The 19,625-nt window shown below is 35.4% G+C and overlaps 1 protein-coding gene across 21 annotated transcripts in view; it reads left to right on the forward strand.

Moving 5' to 3' along the window:
• BAZ2B (bromodomain adjacent to zinc finger domain 2B) overlaps nt 1-19,625 on the forward strand; it is a 382,453-nt gene that overhangs the window by 112,237 nt on the left and 250,591 nt on the right. For 20 of the 21 annotated variants that reach the window (XM_037044636.1, XM_037044615.1, XM_037044614.1 and 17 more), the window contains one exon: nt 4,287-4,648. The gene's annotated coding sequence lies outside the window, so the exon portion shown is untranslated. Of the gene's footprint in view, nt 1-4,088; nt 4,649-19,625 lie in introns of those variants that run through there. The other variant, XM_037044618.1, reaches the window with a different exon arrangement.

Here is a 19,625-nt window from a genome sequence, read left to right on the forward strand (position 1 = left end):
GGGGGTATTAAATATTGAAGGAATCCAGTTTTAAATTTCTATTATATCATTATTTTTATTCAGTGATATATATTTTAGAGAGAGAAAGTTAGAGGGAGAGGGAGAAGGAGAGGGAGGGTGGGCAGAGAGAGAGAGACAGAGAGATAGACATTGATTCCTTCTTCCACTTGTTTCATTCATTGGTTGCTTCTTGTATATGCCCTGACCAGAGCTTGAACCCAAAACAGTGGAACATCAGAATGATGCTCTAACCAATTAAGCTACCAGCTCAGGGCCTTAGTGTACCATTATTTTTAAAAGTCAGTTTTAAAAGTATAGATTAATGATTTCACACATATGTGGAATCTAATGTACAAACTGAACTAACAAGCAAAATAGAGACAGACTCATAGATGGAGAGCAGATGACAGCTAGTGGGGGATGGAGGGATTGAGCAAAGAGGAAAGTGGACTCATGGGCATGGACAACAGTGTGGTGATTGTTGGGGGAAAAGGGGTGTAAGGGGACTAAATGATAATAGAAAAATACAAATAAAGATTTTTTAAGTATAGATTAAATTAGAAAATTAATATATTTGAATTACCAAATAACGCCTAATTTAGTATAAAGTTGAAGCTTTTATTTTGTTGAAATATAGGAATTCATCTTATGAATTTTATTTATTTATTATCGATTGACTGATTTAGAGAGAGCGAGATGGACATCTCTCTTCCTCTCAAGACATCATCTCTCTCAAGTGGGGGTTCCACTTACTCATGCATTCACTGATTGATTCTTATGCCCGGACCCAGGATTCAACCCAGGACCTTGGTTGTATCAGGCTGATGCTCTAAGCAAGTGAGCTACTTTGCCAGGGCAATCTTAGGAATTTTAGATGTCAATTTATGTGACTTTTTAGTTTACCAATTGTTTTGTTAATTAATTTATTTTCATTTAACTGCATTGTTAAGAATGTTGCAAAAATTTTTTCCAAACTATATAAATACCCCTTGATGATCATAGAAATATAGTTTTAAAATATTTTAAAGACAAGAAAATCAAGTTATTTATTATCACTTTTATTTTTTATACCAGCATTGAGGATGCTTTTATTTTAAGTTACTTCATCCTTTATTTAAAGGAAAAGACAACTTTTTTTTGTATGTGGCTTCAACATGAAAAAATATATGTATTTTAAAAGACTTTTTTAAAAGACTATATATATATAGTCTTTTAAAAAAATTTTGAACTGTGGTCTAAAAATTACCCAGGATCATGGTATAATTTTTTTTTCAGTTTCACTACTATAATATTATTTTTTACTATTTTTTATTGTTGCACAATTATAGTTGTCCTGGAATTTTTTAATATAAGCTTTTTATAATTTAATTACTTTCTTTATATGTGTACCTTTTTTTTCTCTTGGTTAGGCATATATTTAAATGTCAAATTAATAAGTGAATTTTAGCCCTGGCTGGCGTAGCTCAGTGGATTGAGCACGGGCCTGTGAACCAGGCGATCACGGTTCGATTCCCAGCCAGGGCAGATGCCTGGGTTGCAGACCGGTTCCTTGCAGGCTAACTACCAGCAGGGGACGCACAAAAAGGCAACCATACATTGATGTTTCTCTCCCTCTCTCCTTCCCCTCTAAATTTATATAAATAAATAAAATCTTAAAAAAAAAATAAGTGAATTTTATTATATCAAATATTTTCCCCACAGATTTTGTCTTTAAAAACCAGGCATTGTAAATGAAATATATTCATGAAACCTATTGTTTGGAAAACCAGTGTGCCATCTTTAAATCTAATATTATTTCAGAATATTACTCAAACCAAAAATTGAATCATGCTTTGCAGTATATTTTTTAAAGGCTTTAAGTAAAAGATACATCCTTGATGTAAGAAGTCAAATGGAGAATAAATGGTGGCAGAAAGACCCTTTTGAGTGATAGGTCCACCATGTAGTATGAAGATAATGTGTGTACACTTGAAACCTGTATGGTTTTATTAACCAGTGTCACCCCAATAAATTCAATTAAATAAGATATATCCTTAGTTATTTAAGTATGCCATTTAACTTTATTTCAAGAAAATGTAAAGGAATTCTTTGTCATGATTGAGATAACTTGAATCTAACCCATGTTTTATCCATTCAAAATTGAATATTTTCAGTAGTTATGCTAGTTATTAGGGAAACTGTCAGAAATGGATTGTTGAAATATTATAATACTTTATATTTAGAAATGTCGGTGAATGGCCTTGTTTTTTTCCAGTTGTTTAAAAATACTGTTTATTTGAGTAATGACCACTATTATATAAAAACTCATGGACTTTTTTGCATGTTACTTTGAATGACATATCTAAATGCTAGCATTGACACTTACATTTTAATCTGCATTTTTCTTCTGGAACATTATTAGTAAATTTTGAAATTATAGAACTGTTGACCCAGACATACATGTACTGAGCTTGGCCTCTGAGTTAATTAAATATGAGTTAATAATATATTAAAGGAAATTATTGTCCTTATTACAGTTATTACATAGTTACTCAAATTATAGCTTCAAAGGAATGCAGAGCATGGAAAACTCAGGATTAAATTATGCATTTGAACCTTAGGCCAGCTTTTACTGTACAGACAGTTTTCTGCTAAGAGAGAAATTGTATGTCATTGAAATTAAATGCTTTTCTGGGATGGAAGGTTCCAGTTTTTAATGAAATTACTGAGTGTGGTGTAGTGAAATGATTAAAATCTGTATTCCGGGAATGTGGCAGGGAAAAAAAATCAATAAGTGCTAGCACAGCTTTGCTGCTCAATGTGAATCCTGAGAATGAAATAAACTACTACAAAAATAATAATTAAAAACATATCAGCACATTAATTTATTTAGCATCAGTCTCCTGAGACATCATCTTCACTAATTTTTAGCATATATTTTACTATGTAATGAGCAGCCTTCTTTTCAGATATCCCTATTAGACAGGCAGTATTTCTGCCCTTCCCCCAGTGCTCCTGCATTGCAATCATTGTACTTGCACTTATTATGTTACAAATGACCGAGGTAAGGCTGACATTCTCAGTGCATGCAAAAAGACCTAGTCTGCCAAGCTTTCTTTTTTTTCCCCCCTAATGAAGCAGCTTTGTGAAATCTCCCCATGTGTTAATACTAATGAAGATCCTCCAGCACAATTAAACTCACAGCCAGTGGCTGAAGAGGAAACAGAAAACAATAGTGTCTTTTAAGTTATATTTATCCACATATATATGCACAAATATATATGGTCAAATTATTCTTCTAAAGCTTGCCTTTCCCTTGCTCTTCATCCCCAAAATTAAATTATGCAATTTTTAATTATACGAGTTTTGAGACTTCAATATATTGAGGGGGGGAAACTACCTCAATGAAAATTTTTTAAAATTATGTATATTCTTGGAATAAAGTGTTACCAAGGTAAAGACTGCTTTTTAAAATTATTTTTAGGAAGCTATGTGGTGTGTGCGGGAACAGGGAATGTACTGTACTTTTACCTTTAGTTTAACTTTACTGTTTTCAGGCTGTTGGAATTGGGAAAAATAATAGGGTTAAAAACAAAGTTGGAAGAGATTCTGGGGGTAGACAAATAGCATACCTCGTGTGTAGTTTAAAGATGGAGCAATGAGCTACCAGTCTTAACTTGGTATTTTTACAAGTGTTCAATTCCTACAATTAGCTATCCCTCTCCTCCCTTTAACTTCTCAGAAACTGGGGCGGGGAGGGGGAACGACTGAGACTACCTTTTAAAGTTTTAATTTGTGATTTCAAGACGGCTATTTTAACGTGTTTTACATTTTAACTCCATGCATAAACATTACAGCCAGTTTAACTCGCCCGTATTAGGGCAGTAGCATTTAATCCCTGGACCTTCTGCGTCCTGCTTTATTTTATTTTGATTTCCAAACATCCACGAATTCTTAGCTTATTAATTGAGTTGGTCTGTGGACTTCAACCGAATTCTGTGTTTGCGGACAAAAAAGTTTAGGTGAAAGAGGTTAGTCTAATGCTCCCCTTTTCCAGTTTACGTGTTTGAAAAATTCCGTTTTCAATCTTATTTTCTGTCCTTTCTACTTTTAAAAGCAAAACAAAACATTTAAGTTTCTTAACTTTTTCCTGGGACCGGGAACGGTGCAAACTCAAAGCTACAGTATTCTTGGGAGGAAGAAGCAACCCCCTCCCCTGCCTTGGCTCCTTTAGGAGCTGATAGGTCATTTATTATTGGAACTGAAATGGTATAAACAATTCTCTCTCTTTTTTCCCTTGTTAACAGCAACTTTCATTGTTAGAGAGAGGAGAGAGAGAGAAGCCTTGTTGGTTGACGTCACTTGGTTCATGAAGCCTTCGCCTAGAAGTGAAGCTGCTGAACAAACCTTGAGAAGAATCATCTCCTGCTTCAATCGGCTGCTGGATAGGAACTAATCAGAGAGAGAGAGGCGGAAGACGGAGACGGAGAAGGAGGGAGTCCAGGGCTTTCCCGATCACACATCTCACCTCCCCTCCAACTCTGTACTTTTCTTGCAAAAATAATAATAGGAATAAGGAGGTGTTGGGCTTTCCAAAAACAAAAGTCGTAACCTTCATCTGGGGAAGGCAAAAATCCCATCCACTGCAACTCTCAGTTCGAAAGTAAAGGTGAGTTAAAAAAATCCTCGGGTGTGAGGGGTGCGGGCGAAAATGAAAATTCCAAATGTTAAAAAGCTGGTTGAAACAGAAAAGGAGAAACTACTCTCCTGCGAGCTGGTAAGACTCCGGAGTTGCTATCTCCAGGCGCTCGCCCTGCCCGACCTGCTCGCCCTGCCGCGGCTGTTTACTCTCGCCGGTCGGTGTGTCTCTTTGTTGTGCTGGCTGCAAGGCTGGGGTGGTGCTCGGCGTCCCGAGTGGAGTTTGGGGGAGGGGGGAGCAGGACTCGGAGATGCGTGGTCCTGGGTGGGAGGTGGGGGGTGCGGTCTCAAGAGAATGTAAACTTTATTCCTAGCTGCTGGTGCGGGACTTCGGTCCAGCAGGGCCGCCGGGCCCTGCGTCCCCGGGGCCCGCAGATGCTGCCGCTGGGAGTCCGCCTCCTTTGTGCCAGCCTCCCTGCCCCGCCGCCCGGCTTAGCGTCTCTTTCTTCCTTCGGCTTCCAGCGCTCAGATCGCCGCCAACAGTTTTGCTTCGTAAAAAAACAATCTCTGGCTCAGCTGAGATCGCTGTTGCTACCCGGGAATATCCACTGCTCCCCCTTCTCGCCTGGGTAGTTTCAAGATTACCCCCCCACCCCCTCCGCCTACTGCTGCCCTTTTTTGCCTCCGCCCCCTCTTTCCTCCAGGACTGATTAGCTGCGCCTGCCTCCCCGCAATTCAGGCCTCTTTTGCTCTTGCCCAGTGCAGCTCAGACCTCTAGAGTTTACATTAAATGGGGTGGGAGGGGAGACTGGGAAAAATAGCTAGGACGGTCTGTATGTCGCTACACACAGGGTTAGAGAAGCAAAGCTGTACCTACAGTAATGTCTGTCTCAGAGCAGTTCTTCCCCGGGAGCAACCGCCAGCTCTCAACTCTTCCTCGCTCTTTTAATTCTCTGTCTTTCCCCCTCCCCCCTTTCCCTTTCGTGGCTCTCTTCCCCTTAAAGTAGTTCCGCGAACCCGAGAATTGGGACTTGGGAAAGGAAGGAAATGTTTGGAGAGTCAGAGCTGTCCCTGTTGTTTGGGAGATTTTCTCTTTTCTCGTTCTGTGTATTTATCTTTTGTGTGTTGCTTCCTTATAAAGGGAGAAGCAGCTGCAGTCGTTGGCCGAGTTGTTGAAATTTATCCCTTTGTGTATATTACAATATCCTCCATTTTTTCCCCTCTGCCCTCTAAACAACAAGCGTTTCGCCATCTTGGGCAATTTTTATTCCCAAGTCTCTCTCCTTTTTATTTTTGAGAAAGGGAAAGAAGCCTTACAAAGGCAGAAAGTGTGTGTGCATAAGACTCGAAGTTTAGGGAATGTTCAGGGGGCTCAGTGACGTCATGTAAACTTTATTGAGAAATTGTCCCAAGAGTGAATTTTTCGCTTTTTTTCCCCTGTGTTTTAAAGGGCCATATAACAAACTGATTAACAATAACTTGAGCTATTTTTGTGTCCTCTCAAAATGAACCCGCAACATGTACACATTTTATGCTTTGGTAACAGGTGGAAAATTATGTGCAAAAAAGATGGTATAAACTTTTATAGTGTCATTTGGTATTTATTTACCTTTTGTCTGCGTGCTTTTTTATTCTTTGAGGGTTTCAAATGTTTAATCAGCGTATTCCCTTTTTTATTTACTTCACTCTGGATTTTTCTTTAGTCAGCTTTATTAATATTTAGCTATGCTTATTTTAGATTACCTAGATTCCCTTTTGTAATTAAATGTTCCATTTTATAGTTGTTTACATTTTGAAAATACATAAAAACTATTGAAAATAGTTGGGAAAACTGGATATTTTTAAAATTTAGTAGCAGATAGTCAAATGATTGGCGAAAATGTGGTTAGTATTTAAAAGGCAGAATTGATTTTAAACTCTATTTTATAACATCAAGCTGTAAGCTCTGTCAGCCATTATGAAAAGATAAACAGTAAAAACTAGTGTTTAAATTTTCTTGTCTAAAATAGTTTTTCACCTCACTAAAGTTTAGTTGGTCACATGACCAAACTTAATGATACACTGGTATATAAATAAGAGGCACTGTAAATTGAATGGGAAAGTGGGAATCTGTCTCCTGTATCATTTGCAGTCAGCATATTTACTTCTCTTCTAACAAGGGCATGAAACTGTCTGTATTTAATTTGCATTCTCTTTGTCTTCTGGGTTGGGGAAAAAACATTGACTACTAACTCAAAAAAATAAAGCATTAATAGGAACAATTCTGAATACATTGAAAAAGGTTTGTCTAAGGCATAAAAACTTGTGTGTGGTATGTTTTTATCTCTAGCAGTCTTCTTTGGTGTTATCTGCTATGGTTTTTATCTAGGAATTTGCTTTATGTAAAATGCTATATAGAAAGCTTGACTGAGTTGAATGTCTGCCATTTATGTGAATTGTAGATAGGTAAAAAATGTTTAAATAGTTAAAAGCACATAGAACAGATGGTTCTAAATTATACATGCAACAAAGGACTAGAAGATTTGGCAGATTATAAATGGCAAGCAAGAGAGGATAAGCAGTTTAAGAAAATGGTAGTTAAGTACATTTGATGTCTCACACCTATTATAAACACTATACACATTGTTACTGTGCTGCATAATCAATAATTTGGACAACATCTAGGTACAAGCTTTAATAGAAAAAAGTAAAATTTTACAGATGTTTGAAATGAATGGTCGAATATAAAATTATTTTAAGCCTATGAAGACAAATAAGTTTGTTTTTAAGAAATTACATTATGTGCATTAAAAATAAGTTATTTATGAGAACTTAATACTGTTGGAGAGAAGTAGGTGCATATTTTAAAATCCAGAGAATAGTATCTTTACTGTTTTCTTTACTATAGTAAAGAAATAGTATCTTTACTATATGTTAAACTAATGTTGAAGTATATTAACACATTTACTGCTTCAAACACTACTGAAAAATATCTTTAAACTACTCAGTCTTGGAAATGCACTTATTAGAATTTGCTGTTGTCATAATTTACTAAATACTTATTAAATTAAGGATACATTTTAGTAATTTTGAGTTTTGTGCATAACGGTAATGATTTTACTTGGTGAATGTAATTTACTCTCAATTTTAAAAAATGTAAAGATTTTTATGTAGTTTTTGCCTTTCTAGAAGAATGTGAATAATTATATTTAGCATTTTCAAGAGATATAGAGTAATTTAAAGTATTCAACTTGGCAGAAATTTGTTTTTATTTTTATAAGCCATTTATTTAAAATGCATATAAGATTGTAATGGGAACCTTGGAATTTTAATTCTGTTGCCCTTTCTCCTATTTCTTTGTTTGCATGTTTATTATAGAACTACAGTGTAAAGGAGCAGATGTTTTGCCAAACATCCTGATGTGTTGCTTTTTCTTATGGGAGTGCATAACTGTTCCTTCTGATGCATCAACTTGACAGCTGGTTGATTTCATGGAGCTGCTAAGAAGCCATTAGTGGTGTCATTGAATTGAAACAGAACAGTCACTCCCAGCTTGAACTGCAATTGTTAATGTCTTTGTTGCTACTTTTGTGTTACTATACAAGATGTAGGATATCACAGTTGCATGAAAGTTCATGTTTTCTGTCTTATCTCCTTGAATTAGTGAAAGTATGTGTTAGAACTTGATTACCTTTAGGTTTAAAGATTTCTCAAAAATTTTAAGCTATACTTTCTGAGGTTTTTTTTAAGCTAGTCCTAGTTAGAACTAGCAAAATAAAATATGGTTTATCACAAACTAAAGTAGTATGGTGATTTTGACTCAGATGAAATTATACCAAGAAAGTTTAGCTTGGTTTCCTGAGGTGTTAATTAAAATATCTAGTTAGTTCCATTTTAAGAGGTTTTTTTAAATTATAAAGTTAAATATTTCATACCATGAGATCTTTAAAATAGTTTCATTTAATGTTTACTCATTTGATTAAATATTTCTTTAAACTTTTGTTGCTGAAGGTAATCAGAAAAGAATTATTGAGGAAATGGGCAGCTTTGTGTTTAATTTTCTTTATAAGGTGGTGAAGATATTAAAGAATCATTTAATTTTAAAATAGAAATCATTTTTATTGCATTAATAACTTGTATTGATAGTTTGAACTATCAGACTTTGGTAATAATATGGCATTAGATCATTCCATTGGTGCCTAAGTGTGTTCTACTTTTTCTAATTATTTTCTGCCTTTTTTTTTTTTCTTGGTGGGAGAAGAGATAGGAAGGAGGAAAGAGGAAAAACCATGATACTCCCAACAGGGGAAAAAAGACACATTTAAAAAAATTGCATATAAAAGCCTTAAGATCATAAGTTTAAGGATATGATGTAGCTTATCACTCTGTTAAGAGGTTTTTTAGTCCCAATATTTATTGATTTTTAATTTTTAAGTCATAAATATATTATGCCTTTAAATAGTTTTCTAAAGACCGTAACATTTTTATAATTTCTGAAAAGATTTGCATTTAAAATACTTAAAATGTGAAATTGAAGATTAGAGTGTATAATTTGCTGAGTTAAATCCAATTAAAAGGACTTAATATACAACATAAACAAATTTTAAACACTTATAATACATTGTTGAGTGATTCCAGGACTAATTTCCTGAAATCATAAGTTTATGCATCATATATGACTGAAACTAAATGTTATCTCAATATAAAACTGAGATTTACATTGAGGTAATATGCTTTCTCTACCCTTTTGTATAATAGCCATAAAGTTCCTTAAAAGAAAACCATTACCTTAGCCTATGATAAAATTGTTAAGAAATATATTACTTATATTTGTGTCAAGGCAGATAGTCGTATAAACTAAATTGTGGTAAATTGGGCTGTACATTAAATGTAAGCTTTTTTTTCTTAAATCTGAATACTTAGCTTACTTTTAGAGATAATATAGTTTTAATTATAGTACAAATAAGTAGCCCATAATTTAAGTAGAAATTGTTCATCATTAGATTTCTTAAAGGAGGGGATGTACTGATCACAAGAGTCATAAAAAGTTTAAACTGTAATTCATAAATATTTAATTCATGTAACTTTGATGTATTGGGCAATAAATATATTTAATTTACAGTTACATATGGAATTGTAAAATACAGCATCTTTGCTGAAGGAAAAATAAAATGAATTTACATGACTTTTAAATCAATATTGAATGTTATCTGATTTGTGACAAGTGAATATAATTTGAGATATAAAATATCTAATAGTCCTGATATTTGTGAGTTAAACATTGAGTTTTTAAAATGAATAGGTTTTTATAAGAATGTGAAGTGAAAGTACAGTTTTTCTCACATATTTCAGTATTTACTGTGCAAGACAGGGTGTTTTCAATTTGTTAAAATAAATGCTTTTAAAATAGTATTTTTTAATACATGAAATTTGGCTTGTATTTAGGTTTTTGAGTGCCTTTTTCAAAATAAAAACTGTTAGCAATGCTACCAATAATGAAAGTTATAGATAAGAAACTTTACTAATTTTGTGTCTTTACATGTATGCGTGTGTATATTGGGAAAAATGAGCATTTGGTTTGAAGATACAATTGCATTGGTACTTAAGCTATGTGTAGACATAATTGTGTGTTTTTCCTGTTTTCTCTTCTTAACACTTTTCCACAAGCATGCGCTCATTAATCAAAGACGGTGCACTCCTGCTGAGGGCAGAGAGGTTCATCAAATTGGCAGTCAGTTTGGTGTAAAGAACGGTGTACTGAAGCTCTTAACTCACTGGGACATAAATAAATCTAAGGTCTTTGTATGCAAACCCTGGAGGTTAATACTGTATAATTCAGTGTCCTGTCTTTGTTTTTATGATTGATGTTTTTAAATGTTTCAAGCTTGATGCAAGTCTTCTAGTAGGTCAGGTCTGACAATCTGATTGGCTGAAATAAGAAAGCATTAGGGTGTCAGGACTTTGAGTATGCTGCAGAGATTTTGATTTTTTTTTCCTACGAGATCATTGTCATAGTGCCTGAGCTGTTATAGGAATGTACCAATGATTGACATCCCCTGCTGTGATAATGGACCCAGTGCATGAAATGCCAATAGTTTGGTCCTATTTGTTCTGAAGCTTACTGCTATTTGTATCTTTAACAGAGCTAACATGTAGAACAAGCAAAACTACTGGGATTTCTCTGTAGAAATAGTGCTGGGATTTGGCTTTAACATGAATTGGTTGCATATTCATAATTTAAGAACAGCTGGTTACAGCAAGCACATAGTCATTTGCAAGCTATTATAAACCATTCCACTCACACATGGAGCCTGTGCTTGGTGGAATTTTTTTTTATTGATCTACCTGCATTTAAAATCTGGTCACCGCTGCTACAGAAGCTCTTTATTTTAGCTGTGTTTGCAACATAGAACAGCTTCAATTTTAAATATTTAATTTAAACTAAATGCTGAATAAAATGAAGAAGCTTTTAAGGAACCAAGTGTAAAGGGTCAATAATGTATTACCCATCATGTGTCTCATCTTTGCCAAAACAAAACCTAGATTATATAGCCATTGTAATTTTTGGACAAATATGGACAAAATCATATGTTTTGTCCATAGATAAATAACTGAATTAGCTTTGATTTGAAAGTATTACTAATTATATTTTATTAGTTACATATATAGTTTTAGGACACAACACAAGCAATAGATTGTGATTGATTAGCCTGTAAAAAATTCTGATTTGCAGAAAAGTGGCTACTTCTAGCTTAAGAGTGTTATAGGCAAAATCAACATCATAATTGGATTAGAATAACGCCAAACCTAAAACTAGAAAGATACTCTTAATTTTTTAGAAGAAATCTTAATGAGAAGGCTTTTCTGCTTTTTGGGTCATTTCTGAAATATGAAGTACAGCTGTGCTCTTACAGTGTTTAAATGATAACATCTAAACTAATCCAGCTGTGAGAGCTTCCTGCCTGTTGTGCTGCATGGGATGAAAATAAGAGGGAAAACCTCTCCATCCCAGGCTTTCCGGGAGAACAGGGAGAGGAGAAAAGTTCGATGCGATTCTAGATATCCTTGTGGCAATCACAGGGAAGCTCTGCCTTGATTTGTGTATGTTAAAATAAGTGGATACCTGAGTGATTTACAGTGATGTGGTTATGCTGAGCTTTCCACACAGCACAGTGTTAGGTTCACATGTGCGTGCATGTGTTTGTCCCCACACTAGATGATGAAGTAGCTTTCAGCACGTCAAGGGTGAGTACCAGTCCTAAGAGTACATTGTACTCTTTCTTGTCTTCACAAATGGCTGGATATGTTGGTAATATAACAGAATATATGGCCAAATTTAATCTAGCTGATAGTAAGCTGTACTTTTTTTTCTAAATAATAAATGCAAAGGTTATTAAAGGACGATGTGTTACTTTGTAGTTTTGAGTTGCATAGGATTATAACTTTATATATATAGATAACTTGCCATTATTGAGGTTAAATTAGTCATTTTGTGAATTCTATGTGCTTTTTTCCCTCTGCCTTCACCTATTGGCATTTTGTCACAGAATAAGATGAGGAAATAAAAGAAAGTAGAATTCCAATAAATCTAGTTTCCCTTCCTCCCTAACTTGTTGATAGATCAGATGGAGAGAAGACTTTAGATTTTCACCAAAATGAAAATTTGAGATTTTGTTTGATTATTATATTTAGATTAAAAAGGAATATGAGGTAATGGACTCAGTTTTAAAAGTAACCCAACCAAACAGTAGACAGTTTAGCCATTCCTTGAAAAATGAAGTCACTCACTAATGACAACCACAGGAGAATCCCAGGAATTTGGTACTCATTTAGTACTAATTAAAGGGGGAAAGGGGGCAGCTTCCTTCATTCATCAAGTTAGTACTGAATTCTGTCTTCAAACATACTCTTGGAGAGCTGTGGATAAAAGTTTGTGAAAGCTCAGACGGGCAGAGATGACTTCTGATTGGAATCATTAGAAAAGGCTCTTTGGTTTAAGCAGCATTGAATTAGACCAAGAAGAATGAGTAAATTGAATATTCAGAATCAGGAAGAAAAGATCCAACAATGGACACTGTGAGTCCCCTATGTGACAAATAAGGTAAAGCCAGGTCTGATGGGCATTGGGCGTGGTTGTGGTTCTACAGCCTTTTTGAGGTCACTCCATTTCACACTTCTCCTAAAAGGAGAAGAAAATGTTATAGGGTCCTTTTTTTTCTCTTTATAGTTTCAAAATTGACTGCTTGGCTTTTTCTGGAGAATGTGGGTTAATCAGTTTCAGATTATCCATTTCAGTGATAGGCTTTTTGTTTGTGAAGGCTCTTTCTGGGCAGAGTTATTCAAATGGTGTGTTTCATGTGGGATTATGCAGAACCACTCCCATTTTCTTCCTTTTCCTGTGCTTTTGTAAATGGTTTTTCTTAAACTGTAACACATGGTCACACCTGTTAACAACATTAAGCAGGGAGATTGTCATCTCTGTTTCCCTTTTTTTTTATTTTGGTGGTAAGGACCTAGCTTTCCAAGGAAATTTGATGACTGACTCAAAAAACTTACTTTTTTTTCAGTTCCTTTAGATGAATGAAGAAGATAGACAATAATAGTTATATTCGTAAGGACAAAAAGCAACAAAATACATACTCTACATTTTTAATTACGTTAATTCTGAATTCCACTAAAAATAGAAAGTATGAAAAGGAAGGATTTGCTGGGGGTGGGATGGGGAAGAAGGTATAAGGGGACTACTAAATGGTAATGGAAAAACAACAATAAAACTTTTTTTAAAAAGAAAAGGAAAGATTAAAATATTCAAATACAAGGTCTTAATTTTTAGTGGTTAGACTTTTTCTAACTATTATTGATGCACTAAAATAATNAGACAATAATAGTTATATTCGTAAAGACAAAAAGCAACAAAATACATACTCTACATTTTTAATTACGTTAATTCTGAATTCCACTAAAAATAGAGAGTATGAAAAGGAAGGATTTGCTGGGGGTGGGATGGGGAAGAAGGTATAAGGGGACTACTAAATGGTAATGGAAAAACAACAATAAAACTTTTTTTAAAAAGAAAAGGAAAGATTAAAATATTCAAATACAAGGTCTTAATTTTTAGTGGTTAGACTTTTTCTAACTATTATTGATGCACTAAAATAATGAAATTTGTCTAATTTTCCTTATTTGCTATATTGTGATGAACATTTACTTGCAAGAGATGTTTAGAAGAAAACCTTAAAACTTTTACCTTAATTATTTCACATGATGATTTTTGGTATTTTGTGTGTATGATGATTTTTGAGGTAAATGAAAGGTGGATATGAGTAGAAACAGAAGGCTATCTAGTCTCCGAGTTTAGAGAGAAGCCATAGTTATTTATATCTTTTCTGGTTTCTATGATGACTTGATTGTTGAAACATACCTTTGCACTTCTTGTGAAAAAGATTATTGACAGCATAAACCATTATGGTGACATAAGAAGCAGAAAAGCCCGTCATGAGGATCTGCAAAAATCAGAAAGCAGCCTGTAAGGATGATGTGTTTCTCCTTTTATGGGTTGTTAGTGTAAAGGAATAGGGTCTGTGAGGCAACAGTAACTAACAGAGGTTGTGGGTCAAATCTCTCTTTTAAAAGAGGGGCTATGGCAGAGCTGATGGAAGGGTTGTTAGGAGGTGGGTAAAAATAACAAAAAATAATTTTAAGGAAGGTTTTTAAATGAGGTTAAGAGGAATGGAACATTGTTATATAATTAATTGAGTATCAAGATTTTCTCCATTGTTGTCTAAGTATCTTAGCGTTGAATTCCTTTGCTTTGTCATTAATATTTTCTGCAAGCTTGTTGAGGAAGTAACTCTATAATGATATCTTGGAGACTTGAAGTCAGAAGTTAAAGGGTTAGGGAAGGGCTGTGTAAACAGTAAACAGTTGGTTCCGGAAGAGAACATGTAGTAACTTTGGCAGATTGGGTAAAAGCTCCCTTTCCCCTTCCCTCTCCAGAAAGTCTGTTCATAGGTGTGTATGTGCCAAAACTCATAAAAGAAAAGAATTTGTTTAAAGAATGTGTAAATACTTTTGTACTATGTGTGAAACAGGAGGGCGGAAGCAATGCATGCTCAGAAAAAAAATTAATAGAATATGACCAGAATTTCCCAGTTTTTGTTTTTTAATGAAGTGCTTTATGATATACAGTACCTTGAATTTGACCTTTTCATCTTAATGTGAGACACCTTTTGAAATAGGTAATTTTTTGTGACTCATTGCAAATATTTTATTCTTAGTTGGTAGCATTTGATGTGTTGCAGCTGAGGTCCAGAGGTACCAACTAAATTAATTACATGTATCTGGCATGTTTGTTTCTGTATTTGCAATCTTAGCATTTTACAAGTAAGCTAAAAATAATTTTTTAGTTACCCATGGAAACAAATACAAAGCACTTTTTAGTTTCTTATATTTAGTACTTTTTGATGTGCTAATAGTCTTATATCAGACAGTAATTTAGTTAAGTAAATTGATCATTCAACTGAGAACAAGAATCAGGTCAGCATCTGTCTTAATAACTAGAAACAATTCAGCATGCCCAGAATAAAATACATGGCACTGTAATATGCTCAAGTTCTTAATTTACTTGGAAAGGGTGTACATAGAGTGAAGTTTCATCTTTTGTGAATTTAACTCCTGGAACTTCAGTTATTTATGTTAGAAAAATAACAGGGGTTGGGGAAGGAAAACAATTTTAATAGTAATCAGTGAACTTCTGGTCTAGGTGGGATACATGAGTCAACTGTGTTCTGTTCCTCAGTAGCTCTCACAGTGTGAGCATCTTACATTGAATATGACTGTTAGGTATTAATATAAATTTTTTTGTGTGTATTGTAGCTCCTAAATGCAGGCCAGCTATGGGCATTTGGAGCTCAATAAATGATAGCTGTTCTAATGCTGGTAGTCAAACTGACTGTTGGATTTATTGAGAAGCAGTATTTTTTGTCTCCAGTATGATCCATGTCAAAGATAATATTTACTATATTTTATTTACTATCAATATATTTTAATACAATCTACTGACTAGATATTGCCCATACTCCCCCATCTCCCAATAATAAGAGTTTCTACTGTATATGAAGGAAGTACGGTTCAGGATAGGTCATATGCTTAAGTATTGCTATTGATATCCTCTAATGTAAAGAAAGAAAAAGGTTTGGAATTAAAGGTTTTCGAGGATTTAGTGAAACTTCCATTGGGATTTAAGGGAGGCTGTAGATAACCACATGCTGAGCAAAGAAGAGGATGGAGGGGAAACCTACTTTAATTTGTGTGAAAATAATGGAAGACAAAGTTAGAACAGGGGATTTTGGTTAGCTAGTAGATTTTTAAGCAGAGATGTGACGTGATTAAAAAGTTGTTTTAGAAAGACAGAGTTGGAAGAAATTTGTTAAATGGAAAGACTAGTGCTTGTTGCAGAAATTGTCAAATGTTAATGACTAGACTAACAGGGATGTGAGTGGGCAGAAGGATAAATATGAGATACATAGTAATTTAAAGGGATGAGGTTGAACTTGTTTGGGGAGGTAGGAGATCGTATAGCCTTATGTTCAAATCTATTTCATATGGTTATTATAATTTGATGAGTTGAACAGTTGTATCCTCCTTTTCAGATGATGCAAGTGAGAACTAGAGATATTGGCTGTGGCTTACCGCTTGTAGTTAGATATTCTTTCTAACACATCGTATAATCTCAGGATGAGTTTAGCCTAAGACACACTCTCATCTGTTTTTTAAAACCCTTCTACTTGCTTCCTGGTATATCAAATTATATATGGATGAATAATCATATCCAGTTAGGCTCATATTTTTTATTTGTTCGTGTATATTGTTCTGTATATGCTTATACCGCTGCCAAACATCAGTTTCTGAAAACCACTAGGAGATGAGAGGCAGCATGTTCTAAACATTACAGACAGAGCATACTTGAGTATAGAATTTCGTGACTCTATGATTTTGCACCTGATGTACTCTGTATGCAGTTCTTATTTCCTCCCTTCTTGCTTGGTAAAATCTGCTTGTTTCTAATACCATTGTGAAAAGTTACTTTTTTGAAATCTTCCCAACCCTCTACCTCCACACAGGGTTATCTGATTCTTCTCTCTGTTCCAATAGAATGATGATAGTGGAGTGTGTGGTTGTGCATATAGGCAGATTGATTGATTCCTTTCTTTTTACTTTTATAAATAATGCTTCAATGAACATTTCAATGAATACTGCTTTTATGTGTTGTTGTTTGACATTATTCCATAGGATAAATTCCCAGAAATGCAGTTACTGAGTGAAGGGCTTAAGAGACTTTAAGGCTCTTAATATATGTATTGTGAACTTGTATGTATTATTTATATATGTATTATGTATTTTGAAAGAATTATATGGATTTATATCTCACTGAATACGTATATTTTACTATACTTTTGTTGCATTGGGTATACTCATCATTTTTAGTTCTTGCCAATTCCACTGCAAAAAATTTACCTTATTCAACCTGTATTTCTGTGACTGATTCTAGTGAGCATTTTTTTAGTATTTTAACCTGTTATATGTCTTTTTTGTTGTGTCTTTGACATTTGTCTGCTATTGCACTGAAATCTTAATTTATATATGCTATTTATAAATTTCTCTAAGTATTAATATTGTGCTTTTATTACATTTATTATAATTATTTTGCATTTCAATACTGTTTTTTATTTAGAGAGATGTGGAAATTGTAAGTTCCTAAGATATCAAAAAAGATTTTCTTTCTATTTTCAAGGTTAAAAAATTCCTTCCTCACCAGAGTTTTTTTAAAAATGATTTTATTTATTTATCTTTAGAGGGGAAGGGAAGGAGAAATATCAATGTATGGTTGCCTCTCATGTGTCCCTCACTGGGAACGGGTCCGCAACCCAGGCATGTGCCCTGACTGAGAATCAAACCCCAATCCTTTGGTTCCCAGGCCCGCACTCAATCCATTGAGCTACACCAGACAGGGCCTCACCAGAGTTTTTATAGTCACTTCTCACATGCCCGTATTTTTCAGACTCTGGGGCGCACTCCCCCTGTATTTGAGAGGAAAAGGGAGTGAGTCTTATAGGCTGAAGTCTTATAAGCTGTAGCTTACCTGGGCAGTAAATGTAGTTTACATATACATTGGTAAACTATTATGTTATTTATGTTATTATATATTTAACATTTTTTGCTTCAAAATTTTTTCCTGTGACTTCAGCCAAGATGGAGGTGCAGGTAGACACACTGTGCCTACTTCCACAACCAAAATAAGGATGACAACAATTTAGAAACAAAATAACAACCAGAACTGACAGAAAGTTGAACTGTATGGAAGTCATACAACCAAGGAGTTAAAATAGACACATTCATCCAAATTTGTAGATGCAGTGGAGTCAAGCAACCAAGCAGAGAAGAGTCACAGCACAAAAAGTGGTGGCACCGGGCACACAGGCACCCTGGGTACACAAGTCGGTAGTGAGCGGACCCCGGGCACGCAGGCAGTGGCCGGTAGACCCCAGGCATGGGGTGGCAATGGGCAGACCCAGCAAGGTGGCAATTGTGAAGCAAGGAACTGTGTGCAGTGCAGGTGGCTGACCAGGTGGTCCCACATTCGTGCGCACATAAACCAGGAGAAACTGGAGAGGGAGACAGACCTCCACAACCCAGGGTCCCTGTGCCGGGAAATAAAGCCTCAAAACTGATTGAAAACACCTGTGGGTGTTGAAGTGTAGGGAGAGACTCCCAGCCTCATAGGAGAGTTCCTTGGAGAGACCCACAGGGTCCTAGAAGGTGCACGAGCCCACCCACCCAGGAACCAGCACCAGAAGGGCCCAGTTTGCTTGTGGGTAGCAGTGAAAGGTAGTGAAATCTGATAGAAAGCGGAGCAAGCGCCATTGTTCCCTCTTGGACCCCACCCCCACATACTGCATCACAACTCAGTGACTGGGTTGTCCCACCATGGGGAACAACCAAGACTCCACCCCTCACTACATAACAGGTGGACAAGACCCCCCCCCCAAAATGGCCTAAATGGAAGAACAGATCAAAACTCCACAGCAAATACAATTAAGAAACGAAGAGATAGCCAACTTATCGGTTGCACAGTTCAAAGCACTATTGATCAGGATGCTCACAGAATTGGTTGAATTTGGTTGCAAATTAGATTAAAAAATGAAGTCTACGCTAAGTGAAATGAAGGAAAACCAATAGTGATGGAAAGAAAACTGGGACTCAAATCAATGGAGTGGACCAAAAGGAAGAAAGAAACATCCAAACAGAAAAGAATGAAGAAACAAGAATTCAAAAAAATGAGGAGAGGCTTAGGAACCTCCAGGACATCTTTAAACACTCCAGCATCTGAATTATAGGGGTACTAGAAGGGGAAGAGGAACAGCAACAAGTGGAAAACTTATTTGAACAAATAATAAAGGAGAACTTCCCAGTCTGGCAAAGGAAATAGACTTCTAGGAAGTCCAAGAAGCTCAGAGAGTCCCAAAGAAGTTGGACCCAAGAAGGAACACACCAAAGCACATCACGACTACATTAGGATACAAATGAAGGAGAGAATGCTAGAAGCAGCAAGAGGTAAGGGGACAGTCACCTACAAAGGAGTTCCCATCAGACTGTCAGCTGATTTCTCAAAAGAGACCTTACAGGCAAGAGGGCTGGAAAGAAGTATTCCAAGTCATGAAAGGCAAGGCCCTACATCCAAGATTGCTCTATTCAGCAAAGCTTTCATTTAGAATGGAAGGGCAGATAAAGTGCTTCTCAGATAAGGTCAAGTTCAAGGAGTTCATCATCTCCAAGCCTTTATTTTAAGAGACTCATCTAAGAAAAAGAAGATAAAAAGACATGTATAGTAAAATGACAGCAAACTCACAATTATTAACAACCACACCTAAAACAAAAGCAAAAACAAACTAAGCAAACAACTAGAACAGGAATAGAACCACAGAAACTGAGATCACATGGAGGGATAGCAACAGGGGAGTGGGAGGAAG

This window comes from Sturnira hondurensis, unplaced genomic scaffold (assembly GCF_014824575.4).
Source record: "Sturnira hondurensis isolate 20B ecotype Veracruz unplaced genomic scaffold, ASM1482457v3 Scaffold0004136, whole genome shotgun sequence".
Classification (NCBI taxonomy): domain Eukaryota; kingdom Metazoa; phylum Chordata; class Mammalia; order Chiroptera; family Phyllostomidae; genus Sturnira; species Sturnira hondurensis.